The following is a 20,241-nucleotide window of genomic DNA, read 5'->3' as shown; positions in this document are numbered from 1 at the left end:
ATAACACATTACCTGTTGTTGTAATATTGTACCTACTGTACACTTAAAAATTTAAAAGGTAGATTTCATGTTAAGTGCTGTTACTATAATAATAATTTTTAAAAAAGTGGCACAGCTCCAGCTTACTGGTAATGCAAACAAGCAGGGAGTGATGGAGAGAACAGAAGTTAATGTAACACTGATGTTGAGAAGATTTAGTAAGAATGAATGGGATGTTGAAGATAGGAATTGTATTTAAAGATAGGAAATTGTGTTTGGTAGAATGCTGGAGAAATCATAGGAATAGAATGCTCTTCAGAAGAAACAATGATAACACTGTGGGTTTCAGGGATTTGGCAAATAAAGAAAAGTAGTTTAATTTTACTAAAGAATGGGTGAGAGATGAGCTAATATCAGGCAGCTGACATTAACAGAAGTAATCACTTATTTTTTTCTGTCTCTCTTAGTGGCCCTGCTCACATAATAAACCACATTAGGAGCTAAGGGGTTATTTTCATTCTGTAATAGTGCCTCATCTTTGAATTATCTGAGTGGTTTTCATTATAAACTTTTGCTGCAAATTTTAATAGGCTGAATGTACACAACTTAAGAAAGCTAATTTGTTTCTAAGGAATTCTTTAATAGCTATTACAAAAACTAAAAACAAAACAAAACAAAAACAAAAACAAACAAACAAAAAAACCCCCCACACACAAAAAGCCACACAAAAAAATAGGCCTTAAAAAGGGATTAAAGTTGATTTATCTATGTCTCAGAAAGTGCAAGCTAACTGAAAACACAACATGCTGCAATGCATGGAAATTGTTGTCATAAAAATAAATTATCTCAGTGGATATGCATTCGGGAAGTGGTAAATAATGCTATTCACTCATAAGAACACATTTAAACTGGAAAAAATTACAGACATCTCCCATTAAGAAAGATAGTCTCTTATGTTCATGTAATATAGACACAGTAAATGTTATAAAATCACAACACAGTCAGCAAGTCTGAAAACTCATGAGGTCATATCTACATAATGATAGTACTAGGATTCTAGTTCAAAAATTAAATCATGCCCATGTTGCCTGTTCTCATTTTAGTACAAAATAATGTAACTAAAATACATATAGATGAGCAGATTTTTTTAATCTATGGTTTCCTAGAATCAGAAAAATTTGGTACATAATCACACTCACAAGGAGATAAATTTGGCAGGGTAACATATTCACTTGAATTGCAGTTCAAAGGAAAAAAAGAGTTGCACAGACCTATTATTTTTTCTATCTGATTTGTTCTTCCTCAGAAACCTCCACCAACTTTGGGCAGCTAAAAGAAAAAAAAAAAAATTTACCTAGTCTAATAATCTCAGTTTGAGTCAATAATGTCAAATAACTCTTTGAGTAGTTCCACTTCTTTAGATAAAAAGGTTTTCTTTCAGATGACCATCTTTTTCCTATTGAGAGAAGGCACCCATTTATGCACTATCATGTCAACAGAAGAGATTCAGGCTGGAACCCACACGTTATATGTAGAAGGGTTGACAATACTGACTCCATCTTGTTCATGTCCCAGGGATGACCTCCCTTGGGGCTCAGTGTTCTAGGCCCCTTGGAGGTTAATGTATGCTTGACCAGAATTCAGGATGGCTTCATCTGATCTTCCCCAAACTTTAGATAACTAATAGAGAGAACATAGTTTCATCCCCTCTGGCACACAGATGGTTCTACTTTAGATAACTACCCTTTGACTTCACCATAATGCCCCTTGCTCTATAAAATCTGGGTATTTAGGTCCAGACTTTGTGAAGAATAGCTGTGTATGCCCTGATTGTTATCTACCCAACCAGCCATCCATAAGTTATCCTGAACAAAACTCTATGTAAACAGTATGGAGTGGCTTGATTCATTTTTTGGTTTCAAAGTGACTTCACAGTCTGGAGGATATTTTGTTGTCCCTTCTCCACCTTCTAACAGTGCCCCATGCATCCTCTATGATCTTGGCTGTAGAGGGCCTTAGACTGGTCAACCCTCTTTTCCACTGAAGTACAACTAATCATATGTCACTCTGTATGTGTCATGAAGGCACCCACTTCTGGCTACAGATACTTGTCCTATGCCTCTAATTTCCAATATGTACCAGCTCTGTCATGAAATTGCAAGATTGGCAGGGCATCTCCTGCCCCCCTTTGCACAACTGCTTTTCCTCTCAAGGTGTGTCTGATGGCCCAGAGCCTTAGTACAACAAATAAAGGCCTAGAAGACCATGTGTATGCACAGCTTCAAATCTGTCAACATGCCTGTGGCCATCACCATTGAGCCAGTACTTCTATACCACATCAACACAGTGGATCCAGAGCATTTTATCAGGGATTTGTAGCTGCCATCACAATTCCTATGGAATTATGCCACTTGCTACAGTGTTTCCAAAATCTAATTTATAAGAATGGATTTTTTAAAGCCCTCACCTTAAAGTTTTCATACTGAGTAATAAAGAAGAAAGGAGTTTTGACCTTGAAACTACCTAATTTGCCTTAAGAGAGTAAGACTTATGACCTAATCATCATAAGCAGATATCTTCTGTGCAATATGAAAGAAAACCTATGAATGGAGTCTATTAGGCTTAGTGCTCATATACTAAAAAAATTTAGAAAATCATGTCTCTATAGAAAAACTAGTAACTAGATAATTGTTTTTCATCAAAATACTATTCTGAATACTATAAACTGAGTACAGCTTTAACTCTTTAATCCTTTGCATTCCTGCTGCACCGACTATTATTCTTCACATATAAACTGAAAGGGATTGCTTGCTTCTGACAGACTAGTAAGACAATCACAAACCCATTACAGAAAAAAAAAATAATGGTGCCTTAATATTTTTCAAAATATCAGATCCACCACACTTAAAAGGGAAACTGCAGACTTCAGGTGAAATTGATTTGAATTTGGAATCTATTATCTACCAATATCCTCCAGACTTTCCACTAACTTCTTTTGAATTGAGAGAACCAACCAAGTAGGGCTCATATTTTATCATTTCCCTATTATCTATGTATTCCTGGGGCAAAATCAGAAACTGACTCCCTTATGTAATATGAGTTATCCTTGAGAATCTGCAACTCTGGGATGATCCATTAAGTGATGAAAAAACAAAAATTTAATACTCTATTTTTTGATATGTGGTAGGATTCTATTAATGTCTATTAATTATCTACCTTACTTTGTTGTTGTTCTCACAGAAACCTAGACTTCATTCAGCTCTTGTATGGCTTCATTTTCTTTCTTTGTCTATCACCTTCATCCTAAATTTGGGCTTTATAATCTGTACCAGTCACACATGTTTTTGTTTTGTCTGCTTGACATTATTTCTATATTAGTTTTTTTTTTAAGATTTTATTTATTTATTTGACAGACGGAGATCACAGAGAAACAGGCAGAGAGAGAGGAGGAAGCAGGCTCCCTGCTGAGCAGAGAGCTGGATGCAGGGCTGGATCCCAGGACCCTGGGATCATGACCTGAGCTGAAGGCAGAGGCTTTAACCCACTGAGCCACCCAGGCGCCCCTCTATATTAGTTTTTAATAGCTGAGTAACAAATTACCAATTTAGTTCTTAACAAAATACCAACTTAGCTCTTAAAACAAGAGCCATTTATTGTTGTACCACTCTGTGTATTAAGAACTGGGAAGCCCTTATTAGTGCTTCTGGCTTAAAATTTCTCATGAGGTTGCCATCAAGATTTTAGCTAGGCTGAAGTCATCTGGAGGATTTTGCTGGAGCTGAAGGACTTACTTGGAATCTCACTCACATGGCTGTTGGCAAGAAGTCTTAGTTCATTGTTGGCTGTTAGCCAGAGGCCTCCATTCCTCACCATAGGGACCATAGGAAAGCTCTAATGTTCTCATGACAGGGAGAAAGCTACATAACTTTTATGATCTAATCTTGGAACTGTGACTGGCTGTGACTTTCATGTTCACCATATTCTATTTTTCAGAATCAAGTGATTAAATCCAGCCCACATTTAAGGACAGGGAAATTAGGCTTTACCTCTCGAAAGGAGAAGTATCAGATGATTTGTGGATATATTTTGAAACCAAAGCACCCTCCTACAGAGAAGTACTTTTCTGCCATAATAATGCATCTGACTTTCATAGTGCTCTCCTGGACCCAGGAGTTAGCATATAACCAGATCAGGCCAATGACTTCCATCACTGGACAATGATAGTTATGTTCCAGAGTCTACTACTAATGATCATTCACTCTTCAACCCAAGAGATGTATCTACACTTACCTATCATAATCCCTTTACCAACATACTCTCTGCTCTCCCAAATTTATATATTTGTCTAATTGTGTAACAGATTCCTGTCAGAAATATGTTTCTAAATAATTACCTCATCTTATTATATCTTCTTAATCTTTGTGTATAAAATCCTAATACATCTCTGAATTCTAGCTCAAATGCTACCTCATGTTAAGGTTTTCTGTATTAAAAAAAAAAAATCTTACCCCCCTTCTCATCCTCTTACATTTTTTCAGTCTACCTTTTACTTTAGCCATTGCATAGCAACGAGCCTCATACAGATATGACCTGACAGTACCTTCCATTAGCTGTACAAGTGATCTTTTACTTTCTGTCCCAAGCTTCTCTGACAAAGGACACCTGTGGGAAACAATCTGGACACTTATGTACAACCTGGGAGTAGGAGACCATTAATGTCCCAATAGGCCACTACTGATAGAATAGAGAGAGAGTCATTGTTAATAAGTTCTGACCTCTTTCGTCCTTTAGACAGGCAATTCTGGGACATATCCTTCATGGCTCCACAGAAAGTCAAGAGAGAATCTAGCCAAGTAGCTATCAGTAGTGACCAATTCAAGAATGTATTCTGGAGTTAGCTTTCCCTTCTTCCCTATTCCCCTCAGCCTGAACTGCCACTCCTCTTCCCTGCAACTATCTCTGAAAATAAACTACCTGCCTACTAGCAATATTCTCTACCTCTGTTTCAAGGTATCTACCTTGAGGAAGACCATCTACTTGGGGATAATGAAAAGCAATCACTTCCTTCTCTATCACAGTGGGTCTTCTATGTTGTCCTTATTATGTCTTCCTGTACTTGGCTGTAACATTTTTTAAAGTGAAAACTGTGCTATTTATCTTCACAACCATGATATCTAGCCCAGTGATTTTTATATCATAGATTTTCAATCATTTCTTGGATGAAAAAGTAATGTTTAAATTCCTTAAAAGTAGAAGACATAGTGAATACATATCCATGTTGTCCACAAAGCCAGGTAAGAAACTCCTTTGTAAAATGTGTGCTCTAAAATTTAGTCAATGAGACAAATCAATTTCAACTTAAAACAGATGCAGACTCTGGTAATTTGAATTTTGGGAGGGATCTCTTCTAGCAAATTATAGCTATAGATTTATGGGGAACTTTTGGGGATTTTAAGAACTTCATAAAGCCCAAGCATCTTGGGAGGATCATCTGAAGCTGTATTATATAACACCAGGAAAAAGGAATTACAGAATAGCCAAATTAATATAAGAATGAAAAACATTATTTTAACATAGAAACCAGCCCTATCATTTTCCTTTGTCTTTATTTCATAATGTGCCGTAGTAATGAAGGACACTTCTAGCAAAAAAGTCCTTCTTATCTTTTGGTTGATCTGTTTCCTAAATCTTCACAAAGCTCTATTCCATTACTCCATGCATCCTTCTAGCTTTTGTTCTTATATAACTGTATGTAACCTCCTACTCCAATAATAAAAAACCTGGCTCCCACTGTATGCAAGCCATGAATTTCATTGGTCAATTGCAGTATACATGCACAACATTATCAGAATTGTTAATCAGTTATGCTGTGTGAATCAGTTTTATCAACTAGAGTATAGTACTCACATGCAGTTTCTTTTGCCTTTAGTCTCACAGACTCCACACATTTCCAAAATTACTTCAATCAGTCCCTTTCACTCCATCCTCTTTCATGAAATTTCATACCTTTACTCTCCATTCCATTGTATGGTATCTTTTAAATATTTCAAATGACTTAAAAATTTACATACATAAAATTTCATTCTTTTTGCTGTACAGTTCTATAGGTTATTACAAATACACAGTTTTGTATACCCATCATTACGGTATCATAGTGAACAGTTTTGCCTCTCCCCAAAATTCCCATCCCTTGTAATTCTCCTTCCCCCACAACCACTGAACTCCTAGAAGCCACTGATCGTTTTATTGTCTTTGCAATTTTGCCCTTTCCATAATGTTATATAATTGAAAGTATACATATGTAGACTTTGAGACTCACTTTCCTTTAGTAATATGCATTTTAGGTCCATCCATGTGTTTGTGTGGCTTGATACTTTGTTCCTTTTTATTGCTGAGTAGTATTCCTTTGTATGGTTATAAAACAGCTTATCAATTTACTGTTGAAGGACATCTTGGTTGCTTCCAGTCTTTGGTGATTATAAATGAAGCTGTTATAAAAAATTGTGTGGTTTTTTTTGTGTGTGGATATATATATTTTTTAAATTATTTGGGAAAATATCTAAGAGTTTGATTGCTGAATCACAAGGTTACATTGGGCTTTGAAAAAAACTGCCAAAGTGTCTTCCAAAGTCACTGTACCATTTTTTATTCCCTCCAGTAATGAATGAGAGTTTCTGTTGCTATATATTCTCACCAGCACTTGGGAATATTAGTTGTTTGGATTTTAGTTATTCTTTTACATGTATAGGGGTATGTCATTATAGTTTTAGTTTGTATTGTCCTAATGACATAAAATGTTTTTCCTAAATGTTTAGCATCCTTTCAGGTGCTCATTTGCTATCACTATATCTTCTTTGATGAGGTATTTTTTTCCACTCTTGTGCTCATTATATATTGATTTAATTTAGTTTTATGTTTGAAGAGTTCTTTGTATATTTTTGATATGTTCTTTATCATATTTATTTTGCAAATATTTTCTCCTAGTCTTTGGCTTGTCTTTAATTCTCTTAATAGTATCTTTTGCAAGTTTTTCATTTTATTAAAGACCAGCTTACATGTTTTGTCTTTTATAGCTTACGCTTTTAGTGTTGCATCAAAAACTAATCACCAGATTTAAGGTCACCTAGAGTTTCTCACATATTTTCTTCTAACAGTTTTATAATTTTTCGTTTTACATTTGGGATATACATTTTTCTGTAAGATACACATCAATTAAAATATCTTTTTGGTTTTGTTGTTGTTGTTGTTACTTTTGTTAAGATGAATCTTCTAAGACATTTTTGTCAAATGCTCAGTCACGAGGGAATGAGCTGGATTAAAGAAAAGTTGTCTTTGGGAGTGGTCTGGCCTCTATTAGATATGCCAAAACTTTGGCAACATTTTCCTTAGATGTGATAGCTCTGTTGGCTGCCAAGACCAAGCTCCACCTTGGTGCTATGGGACCCTAGAGTTCTAGTCCGTTACTCAGGTTTCATGTTTCTGGGTGCAGATCTTCTCTGGGTCTTGGGTGCACTTGAGGGCTCCTGAAATCTTTGAATTTTTGAGAATGTATCGTGAAAATTTTTGAAATTTTGAGGTAGAAGGAAGTGGTGTGTTGTACATGGACTCTTATATCCTTAATTGTCATGTTTGAGGCTCAGTCCTATAAATTGTTATAGTAATAGTAAGTTGTTATTGTTATAGTAAAGAAAAGACAAAGTAGCTTGACTTGATTATATAAGCTAAAGGTACTTTGTTCTTGTGCAAATCTTACTTCAGCAATTGATACCAGGAGGTCAAATTGACAGACAGCTCTTTGGAAACCATAGCACAGTTATCAGAAATGCAGGCGGGTGGGCATGGCTGACATTTTAAAAACTAGATTTATTATACAGCTAATTCTAAGGTTCAAGTACTCTCCCTTAGGTTGGAATTCAGCTTTTGTTAATTAAAAACCCATTTATCTAAATTGTATTAGTTTTCCCACAAATCTGAAATGTGAACACCTGCAAGTGATATTGACATTCTAAAGCCCAGCTGCGTAAGGATGGGTAAGTTATTTTTCATTGTCAGAAATGCCCTTTTTCCAGATCTCTGTATGAGGAAAATAAGTATGTAACAGAGAAAAAGAATGAAGCCCAGCATTATCCTCTGAGAAGACGGATACTTTTTAGAGGCAAGGGAATCACTATATTGATAAATCCTTATTCTGAATTATTTTGCAGTGAATATTTAGAAGCAGTAGAATGTTATGATAAATGAAAACTCTGATGCCAAACTACATAGGCTTGTATCCCAGCTCCAAAAATGACTGAACAGTTGATCTCACTCGTTATTTAATCTGTTTCCTAATGAATATAGTATGTTAATTACATACATGATAAGGAGTCTAGTGTTACCTCTGCTTACAGGGGTATATGCTGGTTTAATCTGGTGCTCCTTTGTTCAGGGATGAGGTTCTTTCTTCAGCTTTGTTTCTATCAGGATGTTTGAATTTCCTACTATCTCTTTAAGAGAGAGCTTATAAGCATCCAACCTGTGGAAGATTAAGTTGTTTACCATTCATAGATTGGTAGAGGTAGGGGAAATTCATGACCTACCACAGTTCCATCTTAGAGGTCTCTCCAAACCATCCAGTCTCTCCTTTAGGTTATAGATGGCACATCATCCCCCCCCCCCTTTTTGACAGGCTATTTTATATAAGAAAAAGCCTGTTTCTGCAAAGAAACTATGTTTCCCCCCCTTAGATTAGCAGTTTCTTTTTTCTTTTCCTTTAAAGTAAGATGGACAAAAGGAAAATAGCCCCTGGGTTACAAATATGAAAGAAGAGGGTAGAAAAGTAGGGGAAATAGCTCTACTAATTAATATTTCAGGATGTAATTCCACCATACATGTAATGCCCAAAGCTCAGTGCCTGGCACTAGTAAGAGGCTAGTAAGAGACTTGTTACTATTAATCATAATCATCACTATTATGATGACTATCTTGGTTTGGGCTGCTATAACAAAGTAGCACAGATTGAGTAGCTTTTAACCAACAGAAATTTAGTGCCAGCATGGTTAGGTGAGGGCCTTCTTCCAGATCACAAACTTCTTGTTGTGTCTTCCTCTGGTGGAATGGCAAGGAGCTTCCTGAGGACTCTTTTATATGAATGCTATCCATTCATGAGGGCTCTACCTGCATGACCTAAGCAACTCCCAGTGTCCCCACCTCCTAATATAATCATTTTGGGGCTTTAGGTTTTTAACATATCAAGTTGGGTGGGTGGGGGCAACAAGATTCAAATCTTAGAAATGACACATGAAGTTTCCCTGGTAGGGGTTTTGAAAAGGATTACAAATAAGAATTCCTGAGTAGAGGGACAAGGAAGAAAGAAAGAAAGTAAGAAAGGGAAAGAAAAGGGAAGGAAAACTGTCTTGACTACTTCAAATAGCAACCAAACCAGTAATAGAGGCTAAAGAGAGAGTAACCCTAGGAAAGAAAGGAATTAGAATTGTCCTGAAAGCTTTCTTTGACTAGCTTGTGCTTCACGCTAAATAGCACCTTGATCTCAGATCCAGGAAAGAAAAATCAGTCCTGCTCAGGCACCCACATATATTTTGGCAAGTGCCAACAGATTATTCAATGAACAACAAGATAGGTAAAACACATCTCTCTTGCAATAGTTTGGACTTGGTGGTTATGTCTCTAGAGTCTCAGATGGTGCCAAGACCAGGGCTTACTGCAGGGCCGAGGTTGGGTGATTCCTAACATTTTCATTTTCTTTTCAGCACAAATAATTTCCAAGTCACTTGGAATAAAGCAAATTTAATAAATGGACAGGAAACTCTCTCATGCAATTGGCTAATGTTAATTAGCCAGAAATAATGATGTACTTAGAAGATCCCAACTTAAGGGTTTAATCAATTTGGGAAGTCATTTTTTTATTTCTTGGGTCAGTTTTACATGTTGTATCCAGAAGCTAGAGTTATTCCTGTTATTAAAATCATCAAGCCTATTCCTTTTCCTGCCATTTCTACAATCCTCTAGGACATTTTCTGAAGCTACTCTGTGTTTACAGTGACAATCATAATTTTTTATTTGTTTTCACTAAACATGCAGATTTTTAGCATTGAACCTCAGCTTGACTTTTACATAATAATGGCCCATTTGCATATGCTTTACATGTTAATTATTATGCTGCTAATCTCTTTGCTATAATTAAAGTTAGCACTTTATTATAAAATCCTATTTTCTAAGTTTTATACCATGACAGTAAATATTTCCTGAAGCTAATATTAATCTACCCACTTATTTGCAGTTCCTTTTTATGTATTGAGATGTGTGTGCGTGTGCATGTGTGTGTGTGTGTGTTTTCCCAAGTATGGTGATGGTATAAAGTTTAGAAAGTTTTGTATTTTTGTTATCTTCATGTCTGAACCTGAAGTTAGTTTACTCATTTCACAATGATTGAGCATTTTCACTAATAGTTGCTTTATCTTTGTTACATTAGTTTGCATTACATATATCTGATGCAATATTTCTGGTATCAAAACCTATCATATGAAATCACTTCTACCACGTTATTATTTGTGTGGGTTCTGAATAATCTAACTAGTTGAGTGTCTTCTTTCTATGGAAATAGACTGTATCAGAACTTTGCTAAGGGCTAACACCAGTATTGATTCAGCCAGTCTTACTAAGTTTAGAGACTCAATGAGAACCCCAAAGTACAGATATCATGTACTTTCCAAAACATGAGCCACATCTATTTTCTATTCCAAATCTATTTTTTACTAACTGAAGAAAATATCCTGAAAAGAATTTGTGACAATATGGATTGGTTGTCAAGAGACCAAAGTTTTATCTGGCAGTTTGACAAAGTACATGTCTCTTATCTTCTCTGGTATTTGGTTCAAACTATGAGGATTTTAATGAGATAATTTCTAGGGTCTACATGCTGTAAAATTCTGAAATTCTTAGAACTGATATATATTTTTTTAAGATTTTATTTATTTATGGGGCGCCTGGGTGGCTCAGCGGGTTAAGCCGCTGCCTTCGGCTCAGGTCATGATCTCAGGGTCCTGGGATCGAGCCCCGCATCCGGCTCTCTGCTCAGCAGAGAGCCTGCTTCCTCCTCTCTCTCTGCCTGCCTCTCTGCCTGCTTGTGATCTCTCTCTGTCAAATAAATAAATTTAAAAAAAATATATTTTATTTATTTATTTATTTGACAGACAGAGATTACAAGCAGGCAGAGAGACAGTCAGAGAGAGGAGGAAGCAGGCTCCCTGCTGAGCAGAGAGCCCGATGCGGGGCTCGATCCCAGGACCCTGGGATCATGACTTGAGCTGAAGGCAGAGGCTTTAACCCACTGAGCCACCCAGGCGCCCCTAGAACTGATATTTTAAAAGGCCTATGTTCAAATCCCAAATCCACTCTGATAAACTCTATTGATTGGCCAGTTGATCTCCCTGGGGTTAGGTTTCTCAACTGTGAAACAAGAGAAAGAATCTGATATGCATAGGCTTTTTCAAGTATAACATTGGAAATTGTAGATTAGTAGTGCAGTAAAATAAAGGCTAAAACCACAAATAATGGCATGTTGAATGTATGTATTATGTTCTGCTTCTTCATAAAATCCCATTAAATGACACCAGAAGAATGTTTATAAGATTTGGAGATTTGAAGATTTGGAGAGAAAATCTTACAAGAAAATGACAAGAACAACGAGAATGGGAGAAGACATAATAGCAACAAAACTTGGAAGCTGGGAAATTGAGGGAGAAGGAGCAACTGACTTGGTATACCCAAGAAAACTGAACCTTGAGCCAATGATAGGGAAAGCAGAACAGCAACTATATTTACACTGCGACCATTCAAAAGACTCCAGAATTCTCTTTATTAGTTACTTCTGAAAATGGGGCAGAAACTAGGACTCTACAAGGCTGATTGAAAATCTCTTTAAGACATCTGTAAATCTTCACATACCATTTTCGGGTTTCCAACTAAGGAATGGCTCTTCCTCTATCCAGAGAGTGATCGAAGTTCTTTTCATGCGTTGAGTCAGACTAAGGGTTTCTGAACTGGGGAAGAGCAGACCAAGTTGAAAATTAGAGTCCATACAGAAAAGAGGGAGAAGATTAAAGTGCATATATTGATTAAGTCCTCAGACTTCCTCCATCACTTGGCCCCTAGAATGCTAGCAGCCAGGTCAGGGGATAGAAAGAATCTTCTCTAAGTACTCTGGATTAATCAAGAAGAAAGACTTAATGATATTAACACAAAATGTCTCAATAAATAAATAGTCCAGATGAACATCCCTCATTAAACTACGTTCAATACAATCATACTTAGATGTCCCTATCAGTGTGTTATTATCTATTCTAAAATATAAATGGACAGCCAAAGGTATTCCGACACTTTAGGAATGCATTTAATATGGGGCGCCTAGGTGGCTCAGTGGGTTAAGCCACTACCTTCGGTTCAGGTCATGATCTCCAGGTCCTGGGTTCGAGCCCCATATCGGGCTCTCTGCTTGGCAAGGAGCCTGCTTCCTACTCTCTCTCTGCCTGCCTCTCTGCCTCCTTGTGGTCTCTGTCTGTCAAATAAATAAAATCTTTAAGAAAAAAAAAAGAATGCATTTAATATGAAAGACAAGGCCAAAAATGAACACAAAAACAGAATAAAAGGATAATGTGGAGGGGACTTTTTTTTTTTTAAAGCAAGGTGACAATGAATTACCAAAAAGATTTGGAAAGATGAGAGGGAAGTAGAGGGGTGGAGGGTTGAAAAGCAGTTGGAGGAGAAGGAAGAGCCACTCTGTGGATGACTGATGTACTAAACAGCCAAATTTCAACCAACTGATACCCGGAAAGAAAACTTTGTAAGCTATCGACCAATTCATTTCTTTCTTTAATGTGAAGAAATCAAGAGGTAAGTTTCAGGTGTATGGGGTGTTCAAAGATAAGATCTTAAAATAAGAACTTATAATGAACTTTTATTTAAAAGTCTCTTTTAGTTGTGGTTATTTGGATTCATTGTCTCAATCTTCTACTCAATTTCTTTAGCTAAATTCTGACTGCAGGGACACAAATATGCTGAATTCTTTATTCTTGCCTGTTTTGGAACTGATTCAGAGGGAAATCCTGAACAACCCTTTCATATCCCTAGAAGTCCTCTGGGGGACCTACAGTGGCAATCCTAGGTGTTAGAGCCAAATATACATTGGGAGAACCACTGATTTACTCCTGTCATTCTGAGAATATTGTCATAAAGGGATGTGTTGGAAGAATGAAGTGGCAGGGATTGTGGGAGATCTATCTGAGACAATAGCACAGTGACCAGAAGGAGAGGAGGGACTCAATGATCTGGGACCCAGTGGAGAGCATATGGCTGTGCTCATAACAGGATATCCATATGTACATGGATCCATATGTTTGATCTTCCTCCCTGTGGCATTATCCAGGGAAAACCAGGAGTCCAGACTGAGCTCATCACTCTCTATGCTTACTGCCACATAGGTGATGAAGTTTAAGAATATAAGTGAGGTTCAGTGGTGTAGAGTCTGGAGCTGACAACCAAGAAAGAATTCTTGAGACATCTTTGGTGCAAAATAGTGGTTTATTAAAGCATGGGGATAGGACCCATGGGCAGAAAGTGCTGCTGCACTGGGGTTGTGAAGAGTGGTCCATTATATACTTGCAAGTTGGGAGGGGGTCAGGGATAGCATAAGTCTCTAAGGAATTTTGGAAGCAAGGTTTCCAGGACCTTTAAGGGCTAGTTATTGTTGGGAAAAGGTCACTTATCACCATAAATCTTAGTCATGAGACCCTTCAGATGTATATCAGTAGGCCATATGCTTGGGGATGATTGCCAGCATGTATCTTGGAGGGTTTAGAGGTAAAGGAAGTTTCCAAAGGAATTTTTATATGTTAAAGTAGACTTATAGAATCCTGGTTGGTGTGTGTGTGGGGGGTCAGTTTAGGATTGCCTTTTGCCCTTAGCAAAGTATTAAGGTGGAGGCAGTTGAGTCCCTAGAGGAATGTCACTCTTCCTATTTCAAGGACTTGTCAGTGGGCTCTAGGTAGTAAGGAAATTTAATAACTTTTCTTCTACCTCTGTTTCCCACATCACAGGGGCCTGCCTGGTATGTGTAATTCACAGGCTGAATTGCCCACTTTTCTCTCAGCTTTGTCAGTGTCCATTTTCTATGTTTTAACCTAATGGTTGGCCAGGTGCAAGAGCTCCCACATAAGGGAGGAGGCTATGCTATGTGAAATAGCCCCTCTGCTTTGTGAAATTGATTTGAGAGCAGTGAGAGAGGCAGGACACAGACATTCTAACATATTTTGTGGAAAAGGAAACAAATAGGCTTCCTGTGTTTGTTTCTCTGTTACTGTTTTTTTATTAGTATGCAGGAGGGTAATTATTCTTAAGACACCAATTTTTAATTTGATTTGTATTTGTATTTTTAGGTGCGGAAATACTATTTAACGATATAACATGCCCGCGATATCTCTTCTTGTTCCAATATTTCCTACTTACTTCATTGAGGTGAAAGAGATTGTCACACTTCAATGAAGGATCCTTCATAAACTGCAAGTGCTAGTTTGAGAAAGCTGACATTTGAGAAGTCATGCTGTGTTTCCATGGAAACAACTTGCAGTTTTAAGAAAAACTCTTAGAGCCAGATTTTAATCTCAAATGCAGGAAGCACATTCTAAATGGAGAAGAGGAATGGAGTGATGATAGAAGAAATGCTAATTTGAAGGCACAGAGTGATTGTTCTTTGCAAATTTAAAACCTCATCCTAAGGTTATATTTGTTGTATGTATACAGTTTTCTAATAGTGCATCCAAGTTGGATTTTGTCAGAGGTCCAAGTGCATTGAAAATGAAGGATTATTAGTATGAGACTCTCATCTTCAATTTTGGAGGGAATTTAAGAAAGCTGTTTAAAAGGAAGAACACTATGAAGGGATACTTCTGCAGTAACACACAATGGGGCTATGAAAGTTTGGCATAGACTCATCTCTGTGGAAATATAGCACTGTTCTTACGCACTAAATGACAAATTGGCTGTGTGTTAAAATTTTATTATGAGGATGGGCACAGTGTGAGAAACGTGTTAAATAAGGACTCGGAATAAAGGAGTAGGATTCTTTTGTAATATTTATAATGAAAAAGAAATGAGAAAAAGGAAAAGCTTTGTGATAGTCTCAAAAACATTCATACGTATGTTGGCACACTTAAAAAGTAAGTTGGAAGGAGATATGAGGTATTGCTAGCTAAGACAAAATGTCTCTCAAAAGTTTTGAAAGGTCTTTTGAATGTTCTTGCCATCTGTGAAAGATCAGAACTAACTAGAGGATTACTGATTAAGTAATGAATGTTATAAAATGTCCTAAGTGATTCTTTTTTCTCAGTGAAGTTTTCAGAAAAGGATCAGTTAGTGAGAACTTCTTAAAAGCCTAGATAAACATGGCTATGATAGTTGAACAAGGAGAATGGAGACAAGATCCCCTATTTTCCAGAAGAGAAAAATGAACCTATCAGAAATGTGATAAAATCATCAAAACCACATATACAGCTACAAATAAATTGTAGCACTAGGTGATGGATCTATTGCATAACAGAAAATTCTTCATAAAAATTTATACATTTTATTAGAAAACTGTCATTTCTATAACCCAACAAATGGTAGTATTTTAATATTTTAATTTTTCTTTGATTTGCTGCTTTGCTTATGCTTCACTTAACCCCAGGAATTTATATGCATTGAGATACAATAGTGAGTAAACAGAGAGGACCTACCAGGACATGGAGCTTTAATTCCAGAAGGAATGACAGACCATAAGAACAGTTATATAATACTGTCTTTTGGTAACAGAGCCTTGAAGAACAGTGACATAGAACTAAATGTCACATAGAACTAGATGTCACATAGAACATAGAACTAAAAACTGATATGGCTGTTATTCTAAATAGTATAGTAAGGGAATTAATTTGAGACCTTTGGGCAGAGGCAAAAATGAAATGAGGGTAACAGGAAGATTTACGATGATCTTGGGGAAGATCATTCAAGGAGAAGAAACAGCAAAGACAGAGAAAAGAGGAGCCTGAGGAACACATCTGCATAGAGCACTGTAGAGACAACAAAAAGGTCTGTGTGGCTAGAATGGAGAGAGCAAAGGAAGAATGAGGAAAAGATGATAAGGACAGAAGCCAGGTCTTGTTCATGCCTGTTTAAATACCCACTAAATACTTTAGATTTTATTCCTAGGGTTGAGAGGAGTCACTGGATGGTTTTATGAAATATGATGTAACTTAACATAGTAAAAAGGATCACTCAGGTACTAAGAAGGAGATAGACCCTGCGCTTCCAAAAATAGAAACAAGTTGAGAAGTTTCAGTCAGGAAAGTTGGTGGTTATGACCAAAATGGTCCTAGTGAATGAAGTGAGAAAGATTCATATTTGGGACATATTTTAAAGGCAGCACCGGTATATTCTCCATTAAAAAAAAAAAAAAAAAAGATGTGGGATGCAAAGTAAAGATTGATTGCAAGGATTTTGGCATGAGGATCAGAAAGTATGCTGATGTCATTTGCTGGGAAAGCAAATGTTTGTGGGATGCAGGAAATTGTGTTCAGTTTCTAAAAAGTTAAATTTAAGTTACCTATTAGAAATCCAAATTCAGATTAGCTGTATGAGCCAAAATATTCAGATGAGAAGTCAGAGCTTATAGATACAATTTTGGAAGTGATATGCATATCCATGAGATTTAAAGCCATGGAACTAGACAAGTTTGGAAAAAGAATGTGGATAGAGAAGACATACAAGTACAGAGCCTTGTAATCTTCAGTGGTTGAGAAAGGCCATGAGTATGCAACAAGGTAGATTGAAAAAGAGCAATGAATATTAGAAGGAAAAACAGAAGTGGGTGATGTCACCAAAACTAAGGGAAGAAATTTCTTCAAGGAGAAGGAAGTGACCTACTATGTCATTGCTGAATTTATTATTATTTTTTAAAGATTTTATTTATTTATTTGACAGAGAGAAATCACAAGTAGGCAGAGAGAGAGGAGGAAGCAGGCTCCCTGCCGAGCAGAAAGCCCGATGCGGGGCTTGAACCCAGGACCTGGGATCATGACCTGAGCCAAAGGCAGTGGCTTAACCCACTGAGCCACCCAGGCGCCCTGTCATTGCTGAATTTAAATAAGATGGAGATTGAAAATTGTCTTTTAAATTTGGCAATTTGGAGGTTATTAAAGACCCTAATAAGAGTATTTTTAGTGAAGTGGTAGGAAAGAAAGATTTAATTGGATCCAAGAGAATAGTGGAAGAAGTACACAAGAGAATATAAACAATTCTCCTGAGACATTTACTATATATAAAGGAACAGAGGGCTATAACTGGTGGGAAAGAAAGTCAAGGGAAGGTTTTGTTGTCGAGGAGCAAAGTCTTTGAGGTGAGAAGGAATTGTATTAAATGCCCAGTTTAAAAGATGGCTTTAGTAACATGAAAATTTTATACATTGTAACAGGAAAGACAGTTGAATAATCAAAGAGAGGTGTAGGTAGATTGGACTACTGGCTAATGGTTGTAGAAATTCTCTTCAGATAGGATCCATTTCCTCAATGAATTCCAGAGATCATAGACAAAGAGTTTTAGGAATTCAGGGGTGTATTAGTTGCATATTGCCCTGTAACAATATCATAAATACATAGCAGCTGAAAACAAGGCAGGTTTTTTTTTTTTTAATTTTATTTTTTCAGTGTTCCAAAATTCACTGTTTGTGTACCACATCCAGTGCTCCATGCAATACATGTCCTCCTTAATACCTACCACCAGACTCACCCATTCCCCCACTCCCCTCCCCTCTAAAACCCTCAGTTTGTTTCTCAGAGTCCACAGTCCCTCATGGTTCACCTCTTTCTCCAATTTCCCTCAATTCACTTTTCCTTTCCTTCTCCTAATGTCCTCCATGTTATTCCTTATGTTCCACAAGTACTTGAAACTGTATGATAATTGACTTTCTCTGCTTGACTTATTTCACTCTGCATAATCTCCTCCAGTCCCACCCATGTTGACACAAGTTGGGGTATTCATCCTTTCTGATGGCTGAGTAATATTCCATTGTACATATGGACCACATCTTCTTTATCCATTTGTCTGTTGAAGGGCATCTTGGCTCTTTCCACAGTTTGGCTATTGTGGACATTACTGCTATGAATATTGGGACACATATGGTCCTTCTTTTCACTATATCTTTATCTTTGGTATAAATACCCAGTAGTGCAATTTCTGGGTCATAGGGTAGCTTTATTTTTAGTGTTTTGAGGAACCTCCACACTGGAAAGCCACTGCTTTCCAAAGTGGCTGCACCAACTTGCATTCCTATCAACAGTGTAAGAGGGTTCCCTTTCTCCACCACCTCTCCAACATTTGTTATTTCCTATCTTGTTAATCTTTGCCATTCTAACTGGTGTAAGGTGGTATCTCAACATGGTTTTGATTTGAATTTCCCTGATTACTAATGATGAACATTTTTTCATGTGTCTGCTAGCCATTTAAATATATGTCTTCTTTGGAGAAGTGTCTGTTCATGTCTTCTGCCCATTTTTTGACATGATTATCTGTTTTTTGGGTGTTGAGTTTGAAGGGTTCTTTATAGATCTTGGATATCGGCCCTTTGTCTATAGTGTCTTTTGCGAATATCTTCTTCCGTTCTGCGGGCTGCGTTTGTTTTGTTGACTGTTTCCTTTGCTGTGCAGAAGCTTTTGATCTTGATGAAGTCTCAAAAGTTCATTTTCGCTTTTGTTTCCCTTGCCTTTGGAGACATGTCTTGAAAGAATTTGCTATGGCTGATGTCAAAGAGGTTACTACCTATGTTCTCCTCTAGGATTTTGATGGATTCCTTTCTCAAATTGAGGTCTTTCATCCATTTTGAGTTTATCTTTGTGTATGGTGTAAGAGAATGGTCAAGTTTCATTTTTCTATACATAGCTGTTCAATTTTCCCAGCACCATTTATTGAAGAGATTGTATTTTTTCCTTTCTTTTTTAAAATTTTTTTTAAAGATTTTATTTACTTATTTGGCAGAGAGAGAGAGAGCTCAAGCAGAGGGAGCAGCCGGCTAAGGGAGAGAGAAGCAGGCTCCCCACCGAGCAGGGAGCCCGATGTGGGGCCCGATCCCAGGACCCTGGGATCAGGACCTGAGGTGAAGGCAGATGCTTAACTGACTGAGCCACTCAGGTGCCCTGAGATTGTATTTTTTTAAACTGGATATTTTTTCCTTCTTTAAAACAAAGCAGATTTATCATTTTATATTTTCTGTGGGTCAGGAGTCCAAGCATAGTTTACCTGGTCCTCTAAAAGTCTGCAATCAAGGTGTCAGCCAAAGCATGTTCTTAAGACTTTACTAGGGAAAGATTCACTTTCATAATCATGTAGCTTTTGGCAGGATTCAAATACTTGCAGACTGATGGATTAAGGACCTTATTTCTTGCTTAGTTTCTTGCTTCCATCAGCTGATTCCCTTCAGCTCTTTTTCATGTCGACTTTCCAAGTAAGGCTGCTTGCTTCATCAAAGCCAGCAAGGGAGATTTCTGCTTCTAGCAAAGCAGAAATCATAATCTCATATCATAACCACAGATGTGAACATCATCAATTTGTAGTATTCTATTGGTCAGAAGCAAGTCCCAGACCCTTTCCACACACTCAAGAGGAAGAGATTACACAAGAACTTGTGTACCAGGAAGTTAGGATAACTGAGGTTGTGTTAGAGTCTGTGGACCACGGGGAAGAATGGGAACTTGAGTCAGATGAAAAAATGTTTAGTCCCATGTGCAGGTAAATTGGGAAGGGATATGGGCTATGGATTTTTTATCAGGTGGACTCAATCTTATTGTGTTGATAGTATCTTATGGAGATATGGATTAAGTCTAATTATAGACCCATCTTGGAACTGATTCAAAGTAAAGTTTGGAGGATTGAAGGATGGGAAGTCATGGTCATAGTGAAAGTAAAAGAGATACTCTGTTGTTTCCTCCCCACCCCTTGCAATTCCTGATCCAGTGGAGAGCAGTGCAAGAATTAGGAGAAGGGGTTCTTTCCAGAAACAGTTCACTTTCAATATAGCACAATGAAGCAAATAGAGTTGAACATGTCTAGGTTTAAATCCTGGTCTTATATTTATTAGCTCTAGAACCCTGAGTAGGTTACTGTGAATCATTTCCCTCAACTAATAGCACATAACTCCAGGAGGTAAGTGCTACTAATTGCATTTTACAGATGAGGAAACTA

This window comes from Lutra lutra, chromosome 6, assembly GCF_902655055.1.
Source record: "Lutra lutra chromosome 6, mLutLut1.2, whole genome shotgun sequence".
In the NCBI taxonomy this organism is placed as follows: domain Eukaryota; kingdom Metazoa; phylum Chordata; class Mammalia; order Carnivora; family Mustelidae; genus Lutra; species Lutra lutra.
Note: the sequence above shows the minus strand (reverse complement) of the source record.